This window comes from Pipistrellus hanaki (assembly GCF_964339955.1).
Source record: "Pipistrellus hanaki genome assembly, chromosome: 5".
Lineage (NCBI taxonomy): Eukaryota > Metazoa > Chordata > Mammalia > Chiroptera > Vespertilionidae > Pipistrellus > Pipistrellus hanaki.
In genome coordinates this window covers 73879032-73900995 of record NC_140507.1, presented here as the reverse complement: position 1 = coordinate 73900995, position 21964 = coordinate 73879032, and the positions used below count along the sequence as shown (strand labels likewise).

General features: G+C 51.7%; 1 pseudogene across 1 annotated transcript; it reads left to right on the top strand.

Moving 5' to 3' along the window:
• Positions 1-249: 249 nt before the first annotated feature.
• LOC311623342 (3-galactosyl-N-acetylglucosaminide 4-alpha-L-fucosyltransferase FUT3-like) lies at positions 250-20953 on the top strand (annotated as a pseudogene). The gene is made up of 3 exons: positions 250-707; positions 19769-20010; positions 20046-20953. The product of its transcript is annotated as a 3-galactosyl-N-acetylglucosaminide 4-alpha-L-fucosyltransferase FUT3-like (transcript).
• The last annotated feature ends 1011 nt before the right edge of the window (positions 20954-21964 follow it).

The window sequence follows — 21964 nt, the reverse complement described above, 5'->3', positions numbered from 1 at the left end:
CTAGCAAAGCCTGGCTCAGCCCCCAGCCCCATATCGGTGCTTACGGGTTCCTCCTCAGAGCCAGCCGCGCCTCCCAGTGGCTTCCTGGAACACTGGGTGGTCGGCCTGGTCTCCCTCAGGCCTGGCCCCAGCGCACACAGCCCATGTCTCACACCACCACCACCACCACCAGCGCCCCCCACCCCACCCCCCATCCCCACCCTGCCCCTGGGCCCTGCCGGGCTCTGAGCATTGGATGAACCAGAGCAAGAAAGGTGTGAGCCAAGCGAGGACAGGGCTCAGGGCCCATGGGATGGCTTCCGGCCCAAACAGAGGGGCTGCAGGCAGACCCATGGCCTGGCCTAAAACCCCCTCCTTCTCTTACACCCATCCAGATGCTTTCATTTTGCCCATTGTTTTGTTCACCGTCATCTTTCTAAAATACACTGTGTAGTTGATTTTCCAATAGGTAAAACAGACTGGGCCAGGCAATTTAAAATACACCAAACTATTCAGAAAAAAATCTCTGCCACCCTCCCTCCCCAGCCTCCTCCCCCCACCACCTGTGTCTCTCCCCAGAGGCCGAGGCCAGGTTTCTTATTTTCCCTCCAGCCATGTTCCATGTGAAACAAACATGTCTGTATATTTTCTTTCCGCTGCAGAAACATAATCACAGTCCCTGCTGGTTCGCAGATCTTAGTCCAGCTCCCTCATAACAAACACCTCAGGTCCCTTCCTGTGAAGAACTTCCTCTTGACTTTTAACGGCTGCCTAATGCTCCATCCTCCAGCTGGGCTGTTGACCCCTTAAAGCACATTTCCTCATTCCCAGTTTTTGCTACTATACATAGTGCAGCCACTGTCATTTTGTATATGGGTCACTATACTCCCAACCTTTCTGAAAATTTTTTGATGAATAAACTATTTTAGAGCCATTTTAGATTTATAAAATATTGAGCAGAATGTATCGAGTTCCCATATATGACCTTGACCCCCCCCAAAGGCACACACAGGCACAGTTTCCCCTGTTACCCCACTAAGATCTTGCATTTGTGGCTACACTTGTTATAACTGATGAGCAAACACTGACCCAGCAGAGAGATCAGAGCCCAGAGCTGAATGAGGGTTCGCTCTTGGTGTTGCACGGTTTGTGGGTTTGGACAAATACAGTATCACACAGAGTAGTGTCGCTGCCGAGGCACCCCCCTCCCTCTGGCAGGCTCTGATCCCTCTGCTGTCTCCATGGCTTCACCTTTTCCAGAATGTCATAGCGTTGGAATCGTGTAACGTGTAGCTTTTCCATGCTGGCTTCCTTCACTCAGTTACATACATTGACGTTTCCTCGTGTCTTTTTGCAGCTGGTTAGCTCATTTCTCTGTAGCTCCGAGGAACATCCCTCTGTCTGAAGGCCCCACCGTCTGTTCGTCCCCCGCCTACCGGAGGGCAGGGGCTGCGTCCAGGTGTTGACAGTGGCAGTAAAGCTGCCCTGAATATTTATGTGCAGGTTTTTGTTTGGACATAAGTTTTCAACTCCTTTGGGTAAATACCAAGGAGCATGGTTGCTGGGTCACATGGAAAGGGTGTGTTTAGGTTTTCAGGTTGTTTTTTTATATTTTTTATTAATTTTAGAGGAAAGGTAGAGGCAAAGAGAAAGAAAGACAGTGATGATACAGGATCATTGACCAGCTGCCTCCTGCACACCCCCAACCGGCGATCAAGCCCACAACCCAGACATGTGCCCTGACAGGATTTGAACCAGTGACCTCCTGTGCATGAGCCGACACTCAACCACGAGACACACCAGCCGGGTGAGTGTGTTTAGTTTTGTAAGAAATCACCAAACTGTCTTCAGAGTGCCTGCGCCATTGCGTTCCCACCAGCCGTGAGTGAGAGTGCCTGTTGTGCCACATCCTCACCAGCATTTGGTGTTGTCACTTTGGATTTTGGTTATTCCACTGGGTGTATAGTGATAGCTCATTGTAGTTTTAATTTGCCTAAGTATTTAAATATTTGTTGAGGTTTAAATATATGTTGAGCAACCCTCCCCTAACAAAGCATGGTTTCAACATCTTTCGTACAACATGTCTTCCTTGCAACTCAGGGTATGAAGGAGGTGCTGGTACCCCATTTTACAGATGGGAAAACAAAGGCTCAGAGAGGGATAGTTACTTGCACACAGCAAATTCGGGTAGAACCAGGGCCCTGTGGCTGACTCCGGTGTACTTCATTTGTTTTGTTTTGTTTTTGTTTTGTTTTGTTTTAATATATTTTATTGATTTTTATACAGAGAGGAAGGGAGAGAGATAGAGAGTTAGAAACATCGATGAGAGAGAGTCATCGATCAGCTGCCTCTTGCACACCCCCTATTGGGGATATGCCCACAACCAAGGTACATGCCCTTGACCAGAATCGAACCCAGGACCCTTCAGTCCACAAGCTGACACTCTATCCACTGAGCCAAACCGGCTTTGGCAGTTTTTGTTTTTTAATTTATCTTTATCATTGAAAGTGTTACAGATGTCCCCTTTGTGTTTTTCCCCCATTGATCCCCTCCACCCCACACCTGCCCCTCCCAGGCCTTCACCACACTGTTGTCCTGTCCATGGGCTTTGCATATATGCATGTAAGTTTCCCAGTTACACTCCCTCCATCCGGTGCACTTTGGTCTGCAGTGTCACAGGCCCATACTGGGCCCTGGGGACACGGTGGTGATCAAGACAGACCAAACCCCCCATCCAGACTCACAGCCCAGCGAGGAGATAGACACATGACCAGGCATTCAGCACTCTGACTGGCCAGGGCTGCAGTGGGGTTGCATGAGCAGAGGGATACAGAGGAGGCGCCTGATATAGCTGGGTGTTTAGGGAGGTTTCCTGGAGAACGGGGTACTGAAGCATGCATAGGAGCTTTCCAGGAGAAGGGGGAAAGAGCAACCCATGCTGGAGGAACAGCATAAAGGATGGCACAGAGGTAAGAAAGAAAAGGCAAGAAAGAGTCCCAGCTCTGCCACTGCTGGCCAGTCAGCCCCTTCTCAGGGCCTCAGTTCCCACTCAGCCTGTCGGTGAGGTTTCATAAGCTCCCGCGGTAACAGGCTCCAGGGGAGGCTGGCATCTGCGGAGCCAGGGGGAGGGGGCGCCCAGGAGTGGCGGAGCCCCCCCAAAAAAACCCCTCCTGCTTCTGGGGCTCTGGGGCTCAGGAGGACCCAGCACAGGTGGTCAGTGGGGACCAGTGAAGGCAGCCAGAGACGCAGTCCCTGCTGCCTGTCTTCCTGCGGCTGCCCCAAATTGGACACTTCCTGCCCTGGGCCAGCCCCCCGGTGGGCTGGGACCCCCCCCCTCCCCGCCCCCACTCACTCACCCCCATTAGTGAGGCTGCCTGCTGCGGGAGCTTCAGTCCCAGGTGTTCCTGCCCACACGCTGGCCCAGGAACCACCATTAAACATGAATAATGAGCAAGAGCAGGCAAGGCCGGAGGATTGGCGGGGCAGAGAGAGGCCGGAGGCCCCCTCCCCGTCCGTCCTGCTTCCCGCCCGCTCCTCCCTTCGCCCATCCCCTGGGGAGATCCTCACAAGTCACCTTGCCGGCAGGCCTGCGGCCCTCCTCGCCCTCCCCCAGCTCGGCTTGTTTGGACAAGGCAGCTAAGGCTGTCAGAATAAGCAAATAAAAATACAGACGGCCAGTTATGTTTGAACTCCAGGCATAAAATAGACTTTTCAGTCCATGTCCCATCCGAGATGTGGGACGGAACGATGGCGTGATTTGTTGTTTATCTGAAATTCAGATTCGGGGGATTCTCTGGCGCCTTCTCTAATCTGCCGGGAGGGACCGTGCGGGAGGGCCGCGCGCCTCCGTGACTCTCCCCGTGTGTGTAGGGATGAAAGCCCGGATGTGGTGACATTAGCCCATCGGAGGGACCTGTCCCTATGGGACACTGCGGCCTCCCTGCCAGCTGGACCTGTGCGTGCTGGACCGGGGAGTTCCTGAGGAGCCCGGGAAGGCGCCCCGGGGAGGTGGAGGCCGAATCTGCCAATACATTTGGGTTTTGTTTTTGGTTGTTTGCTTTCTTCAGGAAATATCTAATAACTTTAACTGGACCCTGCTCTCCCAGGCACTCATTCCCCCACATGCACATACAGTGAACGAGGTGGGTGAGATCTGTGCAGCGGATGACCTTGAATTTGTGCTGGAATCCTGATTCCAGAGGCCGCCGAGGTGGGGTGGGGAGGGGAGGGGAGAGGGAAGGAGGGGTCACGTGCCCACCTCGCCTCTGCTGAGTGGGGTCTGTCATCTCTCTGGCCTTCAGCAAGGCCCCAGGGGCAAGGGCACAGTCCTCCAGTCCCGAATTCGAATCCCAGCCCTCGTGTTGTATGACTAAGTGCTTTCCCTCTGCCTCTCAGCAGGCTGCCTCCCTAGTGGGAATACTACATACTACCACCTGCACCTGGCTGTCGGGGCCATTGGGAGAATTAAACGCGTTGGTACATTCGAGGAGCGTGGCCTGGCATGAAGTTCGTGCACACTTCAGCGATGGCTGGTCCATCCCACCTCCCTCCTGGCTCCGGGGGGAGGGGCTGAGCGGGAACCCGAGGCTAATTTTAGCCCTGATGACACCCCCTGGCCGCCTGCCTTGTCCAAACATCCTCAGCCAAGCATGAGGTTCAAAGCGTCCCCTGGCCCCCAGACTCTGACATCCAAGGAGCCTGTTTATTCATTCCTGTGTCGAAGCATTCCTCATCGGCCCGCGCCTGCCTGCCGTCCCGCTCCAGCCCGGCCCCTGGCTCACCCGAGTCGCCCAGGTTCAGGGCCACCTCACCTGCAGGCCCCTCAGAGACCGCCCCTCACCAGGCAGTCCAGGAGGGGGGCAAGGAAGAGGGTGGGCAAAGGTCCCCGCTGCCCCCAGGTCTGGGGTCTCCGGGGCCGTTGTTTCTAATTCTCCGAGTGAGATCCTGAGCTGCTCTCTGCGGTGACTCATCCATTCAGCACCTGTTTACAGGGTACCTGTTGGGTGCCAGGTCCTACGGGGCACCCGGAACCTGCCCCATGGGGCTCTGTCTTGGGGAAAAGTAATTATAAGCCAGGAAACAGAATTTCCCAGCATGCTCAGTACTGTTGGTTTCTTTGTTCGCTCGCTCATTCACTTATTCATTCAAGACGTGTTTCTGGAGCCCCTCCTCTGCCAGGCGCTGTTCAGTGTGCTCGGAGCTCAGCAGGGAACAAAGCAGACCAAGATCCTCCATGGGGACAAAGGCAAGAGACAATAAACGATGCAAAGAAATACAGTCTAGTTAAGTGGCAGCACTTGCTATGAAGAAAAATAAAGCAAGAGCGGGGATGGGCAGTGCTGGGGGGAGGGAGGTCTTTGAAAAAAGTGATTCAAGAGGGAGCTATCTGAGGGAGCCACGTGGCTAACAGGAGGATAGAGTTCTAGGCAGAGGGAACAGCCATACAAAGGTCCTGGGGTGAGCGGTGAGGAGGCCTCTGTGGACGCAGCAGGACCTGAGGGCTTTGCCTCTGAGATTGATGAAGGCCCTGGGAGCGTCTTGAGCAGAGATGGGTGAGATGTAGCCTGAAACTCTCCCATCCGATCTCCCCTTGCCCCAGGGTCAGTCCCCAGACCTGGTGCCCGTCAGGTGGAGGCCGGCGGGGGCCGGAGTGGCTGCAGGTGGATTTGACGATAAGTGAGGACTCCCGAGACATTCTGAGAGCCTAGCAATGGTGAAGGCGGGGGGCCAAACCTGGGCACGTCTCCCACACGTGGCATCGACATATGCTCGCGGCAGGGCGGGCGGGTGCCCAGCTGGCCCGCATTCCTGCTTCAGGCTTTGCCAGTGGAGGGACAGGTATCAGAAAACTGGAAAGCATCCTCCAAAAACAAAACAAGACCTCTGCTTTTCTGTCTCCGTGCCCCAACAGATCTTCTCCGCACGCTTTCCCGTCTTATAAAATACCTTCGCGGGCTCTTCTGATTCCAGAGCCACGCTCCGCTCCGCAGAGCCTCTCCAGAGGCAGAGAAAGGGCCCTTTGTTCCCAGCCCCTGAGTTCCCTGGAATTTTCTCTCCCAGAGGCAGCAGCGCACCTATAGATGCTGTTGTTTTTTCACACACGGTTTTGCAATGGGCCTTTTTTCCACTTGACAATAGATGGCCCCACAGCTTTTATTTCCACAAATTGGAAAATGAAGCGTGTCGGCCCCCGCCTCCTCACCCACCGCAGGCTGAAATTTAAGCCACGTGAACCCGGTCGGGGCCTGGGTGCCAGGGGTGGGCAGACCCCAACGTGCCAGGGGCCCAGGATAAAGGAAGGCAGAGGGCGGGCAGCACAGGGGTGCCAGGTTTCTGTCACCTCGAGTTTCCCCCGCTCCCTCTCCACGCGACGGCCCCCAGCACCATCTCTTGGGCAGAGACGCTGCCTTCTTTAAAATACAATAGACGGGGAAACTGAGGCACAGGAAGGGCCAGGAGCCCCCGCCTGTGGGTTTCCAGCCTCTGCCCACAATCATGCCCTGCCGGGAGGGGCTGCAGGGACCCCAGAGGGTTCCATGAGGATCAGCTGCGTTGGCTCCACTTTGCAGACAAGGTGGCTGACGCTCAGAGAAGTGGCATACCTTGCCCAAGTTCACACAGCTGCCGGAGGTCGAGGTCTGTTCTCTGAAGCTTTTGCAACCAAGAACTCTGAGGCCAGACAGACAGGCCCAGGTTCCAGCCCAGAGCCACCACTTAGGGGCTGCAGGTGGATTCCGCTGTTAAATGAGGATTTCCTGAACATTCCAGAACAGTCTGGGGTTGGGGGAAATTGCTCCTCTCTGGAGAATGCCAGGAAAGACTAAGTGGGGGTGGGGGTGAATTCCAGGCACTCTCTGAGCCTCAGTTTCCCTGTCTGCTGAGTGGACACCGAGGATCCCTGTGATGCCTTTGACGGGGGCTGGGACCAAAGATGGAGGGGCATCACACTGGGGAGCATGTGGGGGGGGCCTGGAGGGCCTCTGCCAAGCCTGCCTGTGACCCCAGGCCTAAGCCAGCCTCCCTGGGCCCATCACTCACCTGCCACCCACACCACACACCTGGGGCCCCTCTCCCCACCGGCTGGCTGCAAGCCAGGGGTCCTGGGAGGCAGGCAGGAGTCCTCCGAGGCCTGACCAGGACTTCTTTGCAGGCTGGGGCGGGCTGTCCAGGCAGTGGGGGCGGGCCCAGGGTGGAGCCTGGAGTCCCTTTGTCCCTGTAGTCACCGCCTCCAACTGAACTGATGTCTGCAACTGAACCTCTTCCCCTTTCTCCCTCTCTTTAACTCCCTCTTTCTGGAAGTTTCTCAGACTGAGGGGGAGGGGGTCAGACGGGAGTGGGGGAGATGGGAATCCTTGAGCCTCGGGCACCTGGTGAACATGGGAAGATGCCAGGGTGCCCCCATCCATGCCCCATTCTCATGCTCCCATTGCCTTCTCACGTGCGCATTATGCACGTGAGGATAATTTCTCACCCATCCAGCTGGGAGGCCCCCTGCGATGCCCTCCTCCTTGGCTGGCAGCCCTGAGGCCCCAGGGGAAATAAAGTTTCCAGCAGGTTGGCTGCTGCATCACCCAGCCCAGGCCCAAGGCTCTGGGGTGGGGAGGGGGCTTCGATGTAGGTTCAGAGGGTCTCAGCCTCTGAAGACGGAGGGAGGTGTCCCCCATGTCCCACACTCTGGGCTCCGGGATCAGCCCCTTTCCAGGGAGCTGCCTCCGCGGAGTCAGGAGGTCTCAGGTCACAAAGCAAATTCAGGCTGAGCACTGGCTCCCTCTGGCTTTGGGCAGGAGGGTCTTCTGACCCCAAAGGCTGGACCCCAGAGGCTGGTGATTGGTTCCCCTGCACATCCCGATGCCAGGAGGCCACGGTTCACGTGCCAAACCCCCACCCCCCTCCTGCTCCCCACTTCCCAGCTGTGTGACCAGACAATAAAAATGTCAAACGGTCAAATAAAATTGTAGGTGGTTTAAGGCCATAACACTAAATCACGGGAGAGACAGTGGCAGGAGGCCCCCTAAGAAGGCGGCACTCAGAGGAAGAGGTTAGGGCAGGATGGGATGTCCTGGGGGAGGGAATGAAGGGCCAGATCCGAGGATCTGGGGAGGGGTCAGGGTGAAGGCTGGGGCCTGTGCTGAGGCTGCCAGGCGTGGGACTGGCCAGTGCAGGAGGTCGCTTGGCCACAGGGCCAGTGGGGGTGGTTTGGGTAGGGACCCGACTTCCCTAATCCCTGTGACATGCATGGTTGTATTTCTAGTCACTGTGGAGTAGGGCTGGGGAACATCCAGCCCTCGAAATCATTCGGTCTGGCCTGCCAAGGCATTAGGGGCGAGTTAATTAAATGCTTGACCAAATATAGCAGCCTAATTTTTAAGTTGATAATTCTGTCCGGCCCATGAATGATGTTATAAGTATCCGCATGGCCCTTGGCAGGAAAAAGGTTCCCCACCCCTGCTGCGGAGGGACAGGGCTTGTAGGGGTCTGGGTGGGTAGAATTACAGTGATCAGGAGCCCCAAAGACCTCCCAGGGACTTCCCCTTCTCCGCCCAGGACCAGGGCTCAGCTGGGGTTGGGGCTCAGCCAGGGTTGGGGGCTCACTTGGGGTTGGGGCTTAGCCTGGCCTTACTTCCTGGCCCCGGGAACACTGTGCCTGAAGCCAGCTGGTCACCAGCCCCCTGGTGCCTTGAGTTCAGGCCCAAGCAGGTCAGTGGGAGGCCCACTCGGCTTGGTTAGGGGCTGGAATATGGAAAACTCCCATTAGTACCCCCTGCCTGGCTGCTTCTGCCCCAACCCACACCCTCCCCATGACCTGGTGACAGATGGCTAGAGCTCCTGGGGACTACAAGGGCCTTGGAGTCCTGAGGTGCAGTTGTGGGGACCCCTGTGGACAGCGCCCCCCTCTGGCCATATGATGAAAAGTAGACCTGAACCAGAGGCCCAGGAGCAGGTTGGGAGGGGCCGCACTGGGGCCCCTCTGGCTGCAGTCCTGGCCCATCAGAAGCTGTCAGGAGGAGCCTCCAGGAGCCTTCCCGGCTCAGCCCCAGGGCAGGTAAAGCCCTGGCTCCTCTGGGGATCTCAGAGGGTGTTGAGCAGCAACTCCTTCCAGAGCAGAGCCATCCCGCTTGAATCCTTCCCCTGACAGAGAGCTCATTCCCTCTGAAGACAGGCACAGTGAGCACTCCCGGGGGCTCTAGCACAAGCCGATGCAGAGCGGAGAGACTGAGGCTCTGAGAGGGCAGTCCCAGCCTCAGTCCCTCAGGATTAGCAGGACAAGTCCCCCAACCCAACACGCTTGCAGACACAGCCAGCCAGATTTTGATCACGGACCTGGACTAGGCAAAGCCCTGTGGCCCTCCACAGAGACCCCGTTGGGAGTTTGAAATCCTCTCTTCCAAGCTCTCTTGCTTTTCCAGCTTTTCTGTCCTCAAAGGGCCACCAGCCCAGCAGGGGATGTGACGGCGTGGCCAACGCTATGATGGGGCACACAGGAGCAGCTGTGGGAGCCCCGAGAGGGATCTGAGCTGCCTGTGGGGGGAGGGGAGGGGGAGAGGGGCAGGCGAGGAGAGGCATTGGGGCAGGAGCCTGTCCTGAGCCCTGACAGATGCCTGGACATTAATAAGGGGAGGGGTGCAAAGAGTGTTGCTGGCAGAGCAGCTGTGCTGCTGGAGACCCCTTAGTGCAGCACAGACCCGTGTGGCAAAGACCCTTTCTCTGGACCTTGGTTTCCATGTCAGCAGGGTGGCTGGGGGGGAAGGTTCTAGTTCTAGCCTTGGCCTTAGGCCCAGGACACAGTGGCATGAAGACTGACAGCTTCCTGAGTTATACTTTAATAAGTTACCAGGTCTTTCCACCTGCCATGAGTGAGCCATGAGAGATTTGGGTCAGCCTCTTCTGTGACTAGGCCTGGGACTAGCTGGTGGGACCCCAGGCCGCGTGACCGTCCTCACAGACGTGATTTCTTGTCTGGGACAGGGGCCTCGGGCCTCGACTTGCCTGCAGCAGCCTCCTTCTCTCTGGCCTCCCTGCCTCTGCTCTGCTCCCAACAAACTGCTCCTTTTGAAACCTCGCATGGCTCCCTGTCGCCCTAGTGCTAAATATTGCACATGTGGCTCAATGTCGCCTGCCTCAGCACCGGTCCCGACCTCATCTCCTGCACATAAACACCCAGCCTTGCTGAATTTCCTCCAGTTCCTCCATTCCTTGCTGCTTTAGGGCCTTTGCATGGACTATTCCCTTCTGCCTAGAATGCTTCTCCCTACTTCTGTTTACTTTGAGAACTGTTTGGGGCTTTAGCTCACAGATCACACATCCAGGAAGTCCAGACCAGGTCACACTCTCCTCACTGTGCACATTGTGATTGTACTAGGGGCCCACTGCATCAATTTGTGCACCTTGAAAGGAACTGTGGGCCACAAACCTGCGGTGGGCACAGGGGGCGTCTTGGCATGTCCTCTGCACCCCTGCCCAGCCCCTCTCTCTGTGACCCCCCGTCTCCTGTCTGTTAGCAGCTCTGCCACCGCCACCACTGCTCCCGCACTCTGATGGCACTGGCCCACTCGCACCCACTGACAGCACCAAGTGATAGAGACCAGTGCTGGCTGGGGGTGTGAGCCATGGCCAAGGCCCACCATGTTCTGTGCTCTGCTGCTTGCTGCAGACGCCCGCCATTTTCCACGTGTGCCCCCTAGTGGTCAGCGCACATCATAGTGATCGGTTGTTTGGTTGTTCAGTTGTTCCACAGTTCAGTCTATTTTCATATTAGACTTTTATTATATAGGATGTCCACTTAGGAGTTTCCATATGTATCGTCTATCTCACCCACTTGCTCCTTGCAATATACCTGGGGCCTGATTTATAGCATGAACTGAAGGAATGTTTATTAACTCAGAGACTGAATGAGGGGTGGCATCTTGAATTCAGCTCACCTGCTCATCCACACCCCCAAAAAACCCCTGGTGCCTCCCTTTGCCACAGAACCCACTTTGAGAACCAGCAGCCTAGGTCAGCCTTTTCACAGATATGTGCAAAAAAATGAAACTAGACCACCTTTTTATCTTTTAATCCTTCCCCAAGGATATTTTTTTCCATTGATTTCTAGAGAGAGTGGAAGCGGGGAGGAGGAGGAGAGAGAAAAATCAATTGGTTGCCTCCCACATGCACCCCAATCAGGGCTTGGGAACTTACACCCAAGGTACATGCCCTTAACTGGGAATTGAACCCGAGAAACTTTGGTCTAAGGGCCAACACTCTAACCACTGAGCAAAATCAGCCAGGGCTTGGTCACCTTCTTACACCACACATAAGAATAAACTCAAAATGTATATGAAAAAGAAATGTATTAAAGACTTGAATGTTGAACTTGAAACCATAAAAACCCTAGAAGAAGACATAGGCAGTAAAATCTCGGATATTTCTTTTTTTCTTTTTTTTTTTTTTTTTCGGCTCAAACTTTTATTTTTTTTTTATTTTTTTTTTTAAATAAATTTATATTGTTCATATTATTACAAGTGTTCCTTTCCCCCCCCCTTCCCACCCCACCCTCTGCCCTTTCCCCACTCCCCATTGTCCTCATCCATAGGTGCACAGTTTATGTTCAGTCTCTTCCCACATTCCCCTCTTCCCTTTTCCCCAAGAATCATCAGTTCACTCCCCTTCCATACCTCTGATTCTATTATATTCAACAGTTAATATTGTTCATCAGATTTTTTTTTTAATTTCCTTGGTTTTTAGATTCACTTGTTGATAGTTACGTATTTGTTGTTCATAATTTTTATCTTTATTTACTTTCTCTTCTGAAAGAACCCCCTTCAGCAATTCATATAATTCTGGTTTGGTGGTGATGAACTCCTTTAGCTTTTTTTTATTAGTGAAGCTCTTTATCTGACCTTCGATTCTGAGTGATAGCTTTGCTGGGTAGAGTATTTTTGGCTGAAGGTTCTTGCTATTCATCACCTTGAATATTTCTTGCCATTCCCGTCTGGCCTGCATGGTTTCTGTTGAGAAATCAGCTGACAATCGTATAGGTGCTCCTTTATAGGTAACCACCTGCTTAGCTCTTGCTGCTTTTAATATTCTCTCTTTGTCCTTTGCTCTTGGAATCTTAATTATGATTTGTCTTGGTGTGGTCCTCTTTGGATTCCTCTTATTTGGAGTTCTGTGTGCTTCCTGGACTTGTAAGTCCAATTCTTTCCCCAGGTGGGGGAAGTTTTCTGTCACTATTTCTTTCAGTATGTTTTCGATATCTTGCTCTCTCTCATCTTCTGGGACCCCCATGATTCTGATGTTGGATCGTTTGAAGTTGTCCCAGAGGTTTCTTACATTATCTTCAATTTTCTGGATTCTCTTGCCTTCTAGCTTCTGCAGAGGAGTGTCTTCTGGCTCTTTATGTTCCAAATCTTTGACTTGATTCTTGCTATCTTCTATTCTGTTTTTAGGACTCTGTAGAATATTTTTTATTTCAGACAATGTATTCTTTATTTCTTGTTGATCCCTTAGCATTTCTTGTTGATCCCTTTTCATATCCTCATAGGTCTCATTTATTTTATCGGCCTTTTCTAGGAGTCTCTTGAAAAACCCTATAAGTGTGGTTTTGAACTCTATATCCAGTTGCTTTTTGTCCTCCATTTCTTTCGTTTGTGATCTATTTGGTTTAGGCATTTTCGCAGGCAGCTTTCCTGATGGGGGCGGAGTTTCAGGGTGGAGCCTACAGCCTTGGCTTCCGTCAGCCCCGCCCTATGCGACTCCTGAGACTCAGGGTCCTTCAGTACTTGTTGCAAGCGCCTCTGAGAGAAAGGTGCCCTCGATTTTCGCCTGCTACCAAACAGTGTAAGCTCTCCCGCAATGGGCCCGAAACTGGGGTTCAGTTCAGTTGGAAGTGGAGTTGGAGGTGGCGTTCAGAGCAGTCTGGAGCCTGTCTCCTTCCCGCCAGGGCAGTCCTACGGCACAGCCGGCCGGCCCTTCTCTGCGCGCTGTGTGCGCGCCTCTGGGACCTCCTTTCGCTGCTTCCCCGAGTACCGCCTTACAGCCCAGCTCCCTCTGGATGAGCCTGGGTCCCCGGGGTCTGGCCTAGAACGGGGGTTCAGAGCAGTTGGGGGCCCAGCACAGTCCGAGTGTTTATCTCCTTCCCGCTAGGGAACGCCAGCCAGGCACTCGGCCTCCCTCCTCTCCGGCTCCGTCCTCTCCACGCGCGTGCCGCGTGTCTCCGTACTTTGGGCTTTTACAGCTCCTCCGCGCTTCCTTCTGGTTTTCTCCTTGCTTCTCGTTGTAGAATTTCCAGTCAGTTGACTTTCCTGTAGTTCTGGGTAATGTCCATTTTATATTTTAGTTGTATTTTATTGAAATTGTTGCGTGCGGCTGCGGCTAGGTGCCTACCCGAGCAGCCATCTTGGATTCTCTCCTCGGATATTTCTTATAACAATATTTTTTTTCTGATACATCTCCTTGGGCAAAGGAAACAAGAGAAAAAAAATGAAAGACTTCCAGGCAAGATAGTGGTGTAGGTAAACACAGTACTTGCCTTCTCTCACAACCACATCACAATTACAACTAAACTACAGAACAACCATCATTCAGAACCACCTGAAACCGAGCTGAATGGAAGTCCTACAACTCTGAAATTAAAGAAGAAGCCACATCAAGACTGGTAGGAGTGGTGGAGACACCGGAAGGCTGATCCCACACCCAAGTTTGGCAGAGAAATATCAAGAGGGATATCTTGGGCTGTTGGAGGTTTCCCTCGGAAGTTGAGGGGTCCAAGCTCCACACTAGGCCCCCAGCCCAGTGCCCAGAAGAGAATTCCCCATACTTCTGGTGGTAAAAGCCAGCAGGGATGGTGGCTAAGTGAAGATGGAGGCCGCTGGAGCCCCAGGCATCAAAGGTTGAAGGCTCAATCCCTGGTGGGGTGCTTGCAGGAGGTATTTGATCAATATTATGCTCTCACACCAATGTTTCTCTCTCTCTACCTCTCCTTTTCTTTCTGAAAATCAATACAAACATTTTTTTTCATTTAATAAATCTTTATTGTTCATATTATTACAAATGTTCCTCATTTTTCTCCCCTCCAATGTTCCCCTCCACCAGGTTCCCACCCCATCCTCTGCCCTTTGCCCAACCCCCATTGTCCTCATCCATAGGTGCACAGTTTATGTTCAGTCTCTTCCCACATCCCCCCTCTCCCCTTTTTCCCGAGAATCGTCAGTTCACTCCCCTTCCATACCTCTGATTCTATTATATTCACCAGCTATTATAATATTGTTCATTAGATTTTTTAATTCCTTTGGTTTTTAGATTCACTTGTTGATAGTTACATATTGGTTGCTCATAATTTTTATCTTTATTTTCTTCCTCTTCCTAAAGAACCCCCTTCAGCAATTCATATAATTCTGGTTTGGCAGTGATGAACTCCTTTAGCTTTTTTTTATTTGTGAAGCTCTTTATCTGGCCTTAGATTCTGAGTGACAGCTTTGCTGGGTAGAGTATTTTTGGCTGTAGGTTCTTGCTATTCATCACCTTGAATATTTCTTGCCATTCCCATCTGGCCTGCATGGTTTCTGTTGAAAAATCAGCTGACAATCGTATGGGTGCTCCTTTATTGGTAATTACCTGCTTTTCTCTTGCTGCTTTTAATATTCTCTCTTTGTCTTTTGCTCTTGGAGTTTTAATTATGATGTGTCTTGGTGTGGTCCTCTTTGGATTCCTTTTGTTTGGGGTTCTGTGCGCTTCCTGGACTTGTAAGTCTAATTCTTTCACCAGGTGGGGGAAGTTTTCTGTCACTATTTCTTTCAGTATGTTTTCAGTATCTTGCTCTCTCTCTTCTTCTGGGACCCCCATAATTCTGATGTTGGTTCACTTGAAGTTGTCCCAGAGGTTTCTTACATTATCTTCAACTTTCTGGATTCTCTTGTCTTCTTGCTTCTGTAGAGGAGTGTTCTCTGGCTCTTTATGTTCCAAATCTTTGACTTGATTCTTGCGATCTTCCATTCTATTTTTAGGACTCTGTATAATATTTTTTATTTCAGATAATGTATTCTTTATTTCTAGTTGATCCCTTATTATTTCTAGTTGATCCCTTTTCATATCCTCATATGTCTTGTTTATTTTATCAGCCTTTTCTAAGAAATTCTTGAAAAACCTTATAAGCGTGGTTTTGAACTTTATAGCCAGTCGCTTTTTGTCCTCCATTTCTTTCATTTGTGATCTGTTTCTTTGTCTCGGCATTTTCGTGGCTTCCCTGAATTGGTAGGGTGGCTTTGTGTGCTAAGGTGTCCTATATGATTCTGTGGGTCAGCCTCCCAGTTACCTGAGGTGGACACTTTTGGTGTCCCCTTTTGTGGACTGTGTGTACAGCCTTGTTGTAGTTAAGTCTTGATTGTTGTTGGTATCACTGGGAGGAACTGACCTCCAGGCCAATTGGCTCTGAGGATCAGCTGTGTCTATGCCAGGAGACAGCCTTATTCGACTAGACTTGGAAAATTTCAAAAGCCTCTGTGCTCAGCTTGGATGGGGTGGAGTTTCAGGGTGGAGCCTACAGCCTTGGCTTCCGTAAACAGTCCGTTCTCTGCACACAATGTGCGCGCCTCCGGACTGCCTTTTGCCGCTCCCCTGAGTTTCCGCCTTATAGCTTAAACTCCCTCCATATGAGCCTGGGTCCCCAGGGTCTGGCTCAGAACTGGGGTTCAGTGCTGTCCGAACTGGGGTTCAGCACAGTTTGGAGCTTTTATCTCCTTCCCGCTAGGGAATGCCAGCCATGCACTTAGCTGCCCCTCCTCTCCAGCTCCTTCCTCTCCGCACGCCCCGTGTGTCTCCGTACCTTAGGCTTTTTCAGCTCCTCCGCTCTTCCTTCTGGTTTTCTCCTTGCTTCTCATTGTAGAATTTCCAGTCAGTCAACTTTCCTGTAGTTCTGGATAATGTCCATTTTGTATTTTAGTTGTATTTTTTTGAAATTGTTGTGTGAGGCTGCAGTTAGGCGTTTACCTATGCCGCCATCTTAGCTTCTCCCAATACAAACATTTTTAAATGTTTATTTAAAAAATGGGCTAAGGACCTGAATAGACACTTCTTCAAAGAGGACAGATAGCCAATAGACATATGAAAATATGCTCAGTGTGACTGATCATCAGAGAAAAGCAAATTAAAACCATGATGAGATATTACCTTACACCTGCCAGAATGATTCTCATCAATAAATCAACAAACCAGTGTTGGCAAGTATGTGGAAAAAGCGGAACACTTGTGCACTGTTGGTGGGAAAGTAGATTGGCACACCATTATGGAAAGCCACATGGAGATACCTCAAAGATTTAAAAATGGCCCTCGCCCAGTGGTCAGCAAACTGCGGCTCGTGAGCCACAGGCGGCTCTTTGGCTCCTTGAGTGTGGCTCTTCCACAAAATACCACATGCGGGCGCACAAGTACAGTGCGATTGAAACTTCATGGCCCATGCGCAGAAATGTTTTCGGCTCTCAAAAGAAATTTCAATCGTTATACTGTTGATATTTGGCTCTGTTGACTATTGAGTTTGCCGACCACTGCCCTAACCTATTTTGCTCAGTGGGTAGAGCATCTGTCCAGGGACTGAAGGGTCCCAGGTTCAATTCTGGTCAAGGGCATGTGCCTGGGTTGCAGGCTCTATCCCTGGCCCCTGTTGGGGTGAGTGCAGGAGGCAACCAATCGATGTGTCTCTCACATCGATGTTTCTCTCTGTCTCTCCCCATCCCTTCCATTCTCTCTAAAAATCAATGGAAAAATATCTTTAGGTGAGGACTAAAAAAATTTTTTAATAGAATTGCCTTATGACTCAGCAATTTCACTTGTGGGAATTTATCTGAAGAAACCTGAAACTCATTTGGAAGAATATATGTACCCCTATGTTCATTGCAGCGTTATTTGCAACAGCCAAGATTTGGAAGTAGCTCAAGTGTCCCTTATAAATGAGTGGATAAAATAGCTACGGTTCATTTACACAATAGAATCCTACTCAGTCATTTAAAAAAAAAAAGAAATTTTTTCCCTTTGTTACAGCATGGATGGACCTGGAGAACATTATACTAAGCGAAACTAGCCAGTCAGAGAAAAAGTACCATATCCTTTCACTCATATGTGGAATCTTATAAAGAAACTGAACTAACAAGCAAGATAAAAAATAGATTCATAGATAGAGAATAGGCTGACAGCTCTGGAGGAGAGGGCCTGAGAGGGTTGGAGGGATTGAGCAAAAAAGAAAGAACAAGAAATCATGGACACAACAGTGTGGTGATTGCAGAGGGGAGGGGTGTGGGTGAAGATGGAGGAGAATAGAATGGGGATAAATGGTGATGAGGAAAGATATAGATAGATAGATAGATAGATAGATATAGATAGATAGATAGATAGATAGATTTTAATAAAGTGGGGGGGAAAGAAAATACTGTCAGATCAGTTTTAAATAAATTATGATTCATATCAATAGTTACTCTTTCTTAAAAATTCTAGAGTGCCTGGCCGGCATAGCTCAGTGACTGAGTGTTGACTTATGAACCAGGAGGTCTCAGTCTTATTGTCAGCCATGGGGTGTGCGTGAGACAGCTAATCTGTGATTCTTTCTCATCACTGATGTTTTTATCTGTTCCTCTCCCTTCCTCTCTGAAATCAATAAAAATATATTTTTTAAAAAATTTAGAGCAATGAAAGCTGTCCAATAGAGATACAATGAAAGCCATACGTACAGTTAATATTTTTTTAGTAGCTGCATTTGCATGCGAAGTTTTGGCAACCTGGGGTATATTTTATGAAATTAATTTAATAATATACTTTCTTTCTAAACTAGTATTATTTTGATGTGAGATAAATATCAAAATTATTGAGATATTTTTATTCTCTTTTTCATCCTAAGTCTTGGAAATCCGACGTGTATTTTATGGCAGCTCACCTAATGCTGACACCCAGTTTTCATTGTAGATACTAGATCTGTACTTAGACGCCATAAAACATATGGTGGAAAAAGCAGATTTCCACAACCCGGGTGTTCCAAATGTTCTTACATATTTTCCAATCATTGAATTGAGAACCAGACATTGTTTTTGGTTTGTTTTTACTTTTTATTTCAAGTTGTTTTCAATTTACAGAAGAGAATATGTTTTCTATGTAAATGAGCATTAACTCCATTCCTGGGACACCAGAACCACATTTCAAGGGCTCAGTAGCCATGCTGGGCTAGTGGCCAGTGAATGGGATGGTGCGAGGTGGAACAATCCCCTGATGGCAGAAAGTCCTAACAGACAGTGCCACTTACCAAGTGGGAGAGAAATTTAGGGTTACAGTCAGAGGGGAGAGTTGAGGTTCTTGATCATAATGGCTCTAGCTCTGTGTACTCAGGCAAGAGACAGATGTGCCTCTCTGGGCCTCAGTTTTCTCACCTGTGAAATGGGCAGCTCCCGGGCTGCAGACCCAAGATTTCCTCTCCAGTGGTTGGGGTTTGCGGTCTGGGAGGACTTTGTAACCACTCCTGGGGACAGGAAGGACTGGGACTGGAGGGAAATTAGCCAGCACAGACCCAGAGGAGCTATTTGGAGCACTTAGTGATGGTGGAACACCAACTGAATATAACATCAAGTTCACACTGGCCTCTCTAGCACTTCCTTTGCTCTTCCTGCAGACAGGCCAGGCTCTTTCTCACCCCCAGCCCTCTGCACTGGTTGTTTCTTCTGCCAGGAACACTCTTCCCCTGACTCCTATGCTACCTGGTGAGTTCCTACATAACCTTCAAACCCCACCCGCTGCGCCCCTCTCAGACAAAGCCCCTGATTTAAGCCGCTTGTAACCAACGCTGTCTTCTCCCAGATGGGAAAGGAGTCTGGGAAAGATGAGAAAGGTCAGGGTCAAGGTGGGACCTGGGAGCTGTGGGGACCTAGCCCACCTTCCCTGGGGACCCCTCCCCAGTTGGAGAAAGGGCTGTGTTGCCTAAGGGCCAGGAGGAAGTGGACTCCGGTCAGACTGTCTTTGTTGGAATTTCAGCTCCTCACTCTGAGTCACTTGGCCTCAGTTTCTTCATCTGTGAAACAGGAATCACACCGGTGCCTGCCTCAGGACTCAGGAACATTCACGTTGGTAGCCCACGTGTGCCCCCTCAGCATGGGTTATTTTTTTTAAAATATATTTTATTGATTTTTTTACAGAGAGGAAGGGCAAGGGATAGAAACATCGATGAAAGAGAAACACCGATCAGCTGCCTCCTGCACACCGCCCACTGGAGATGTGCCCAAAACCAAGGTACGTGCCCTTGACTGGAATCGAACCTGGGACCTTTCAGTCCGCAGGCAGACGCTCTATCCACTGAGCCAAACCGGTTTCGGCTTGTGGGTTATTTTTATCAGTGACATTGTGTCCACTCTCCCTCGTCCCAGCTGCTCTGACCCATGGGTCCGCTCGACCGGGCCAAAGCACAATGTCCCTGACACCATTAGCTCCTTGGGGGGCTGTGGCAGCTGCTTCTGGCCTTGTGCTTCTTCTACCTGTGTGCGTCCCCTGAGCCCATGTGGCCCTCTAATTCGACAATGAACTCTCTCACCAAGCTCCTAATGGGTGGGCAGAGCCAGTATCTTCTGGTGGGGGGGGGGGGGCTCAGCCAGGCCACTTTGGGGGAGCCCCCCACCCCCCCACTCCTGCAGGACAGTCAGCACCCCATTGCTCAGAGCTGTGGCCTGACATAGCTGACTGCCACTTGGCCGCCAGCCACAGCATGTACCCTCAGGTGGGCACCGCCCTCATGCATCCTACAGGTTAGCTGCTGACCGCAGGCCCAGCTTCCGCCTCCCCTCAGGCCGCCCCGCCAGTGCTATGTCTGGCTTAACATGAACTTCCCTGGCCACTGCCCACAGCTGAAGGCCCTGAGTGGGTACTTCAATCTCCCACGTCCTACTGCAGAGACTCAGACAATTTCGGATGGTATGGCTGGCTGGAGTCATGGCCTGGCCAGCCGGCCAACACACTGGACAACCTCTCAGCTAAGACCGAGCTGGTGGCCAAGGGTAGTGTCCAGGTGGAGGAAGGATTCAACCAGATGCTTTAAATTCATCTCGAAATGGACATGGATGGGCACTCCCACAAGCTACTGCCCCAGGCCCTCACTCATGACCTAGTGCCTGTCCCAGTACCAGTGTTACCTGGCTTTGCAGAACTTGCACCCCAACTGCACCAGAGAAGCTGGGGGAGCATGCCCAAGGTGTTTCGCCCCAGCAGGAGGAACCCCGAACAGTTTCTGCCACCCAACACCTTCGTCCATGTGGACAGCTTCCAGAGCCCCAAGGAGCCGGCCCAGGATCTGCCGGGCCTGGACAGAGACCACGCTGGCCACCTGAGCTACTGCCACTGGCGGGAGAGGCTGCAGCCGTGACCCTTCAGCTGGGCCCTGGGGGTGTGCAAGGCCCGCTGGCGGCTGTAGCAGGAATCCACTTACCAGACAGTGACCAGCAAAGCTTCTAGGTTCACATGAGCCGACCAGCCTGGGGCCTCACCTGCCAGCCACTTGTGCTGTTAGGAACCTCACCTGACAGGGCCTCCCCCACGGGGATGCGGAGAAGGTGTATCACATGCTGGGACCTCACCTCCTAGGAATCTCACCTCCTGGAGACCTTGGTTGTTGATCTCACTTACCTGGGACTTCACCTACCGGGCACCGGGCACACCGCTGCTGCCAAGAACCTGGGCTTCGGGCTTTAACCTGCCCGGGGCCTTAGAGAGGTGGGGTGTGGGGGTAGGGGGAGAGGGGGGAGTGTCTCAGCTGCTGGAAATGTTGGCTTCTGCAGACTTCACCCACCGAGGCGCTCACTACCGAGGCCCTGCTGGGTCTGCTTGCAGCTGGGTAACTGCCTGTGGGGCAGGCAGGCAGGCAGGCAGGCAAAATGGTACATTGGTACCATTTTCCAGATGGGAACATTCTGATAAAAACTGATGTGTCCTCCCCTATTCTAGAACAGCGGTTCTCACCCCAGGGCAACCCCCCCACCCCCCACCCCCCCCACACACACACACACTCGGCATCGTCTGGAGACATTTGTCAAAACTTGGGGTGGGCTGATAGCATCAAGTGGGTAGGAGTCAGGAATGCTGCTCAGCAGCCTGCATGGCTCCCGTGGCGGGCTACACATGTCAAGAGTGTAAAACCCATTGAGAGCGAGCCCCTCGAGCAGAGAGAGGAGAGCAAGGCCCAGAGGGACTGGGAAGCAGGGGCCAGGCTGTCTTGGGGTTAGTGTGGGCAGGGCTGGCACAGGGCAGGGACCACCCCTCAAAGGAGAGCAAGGGGAAAAGAGTGTGATGCTGTGTGTGTGACACGTGATCTCGCAGGGCTTGGAGCATGACGGCCAGCAGGGTAAGCGTGGCTGTGAGTGTATGACAGCATGTGTGATCCTGTGTCCTTTTTATTTTGGCTAACCCTCACCCGAGGATATTTTTCCATTGATGTTTTCTAGAAAGAGTGGAAGGGAGAGGGAGAGACAGAAACATCGATGTGAGAGAGACACATCAATTGGTTGCCTCCTGCACGCACCCCGACCATGGCAGGGGAACCTGCAACTAAGGTACATGCCCTTGACCAGAATCGAACCTGGACCCTTCCGTCTGACACTCTATCCACTGAGCCAAACTCACTAGGGCTTGTGTCCTTCTATTTTCCAATGAGTGGTGACTTTGAAGGTGCCCCTCTCTGAGTGTGCAGTTCTGAGTGTGAGTGACAACTGAGTGTGTAAGCATGTGGGCTGTGGGTCTATGTGTGATCCTGTCTGCTAAGCCCCACGTGTGTGTGTGTGTGTGTGTGTGTGTGTGTGATGAGTTGAGAACCCCTGCCCCAGGGGTCTGTGGGGGCAGCTCTGTTTACATTTCAATTATTCGGCGGGCTAAGCCAGAGCTCTGTGGTTGGGATGCTGGATCTGGGTGGGAGACAGGGAGACTGAGGTCCCAGGAGGCTGGGGGCGTGTGTGTGTGTGTGTGTGTGTGTGTGTGTGTGTGAGAGAGAGAGAGA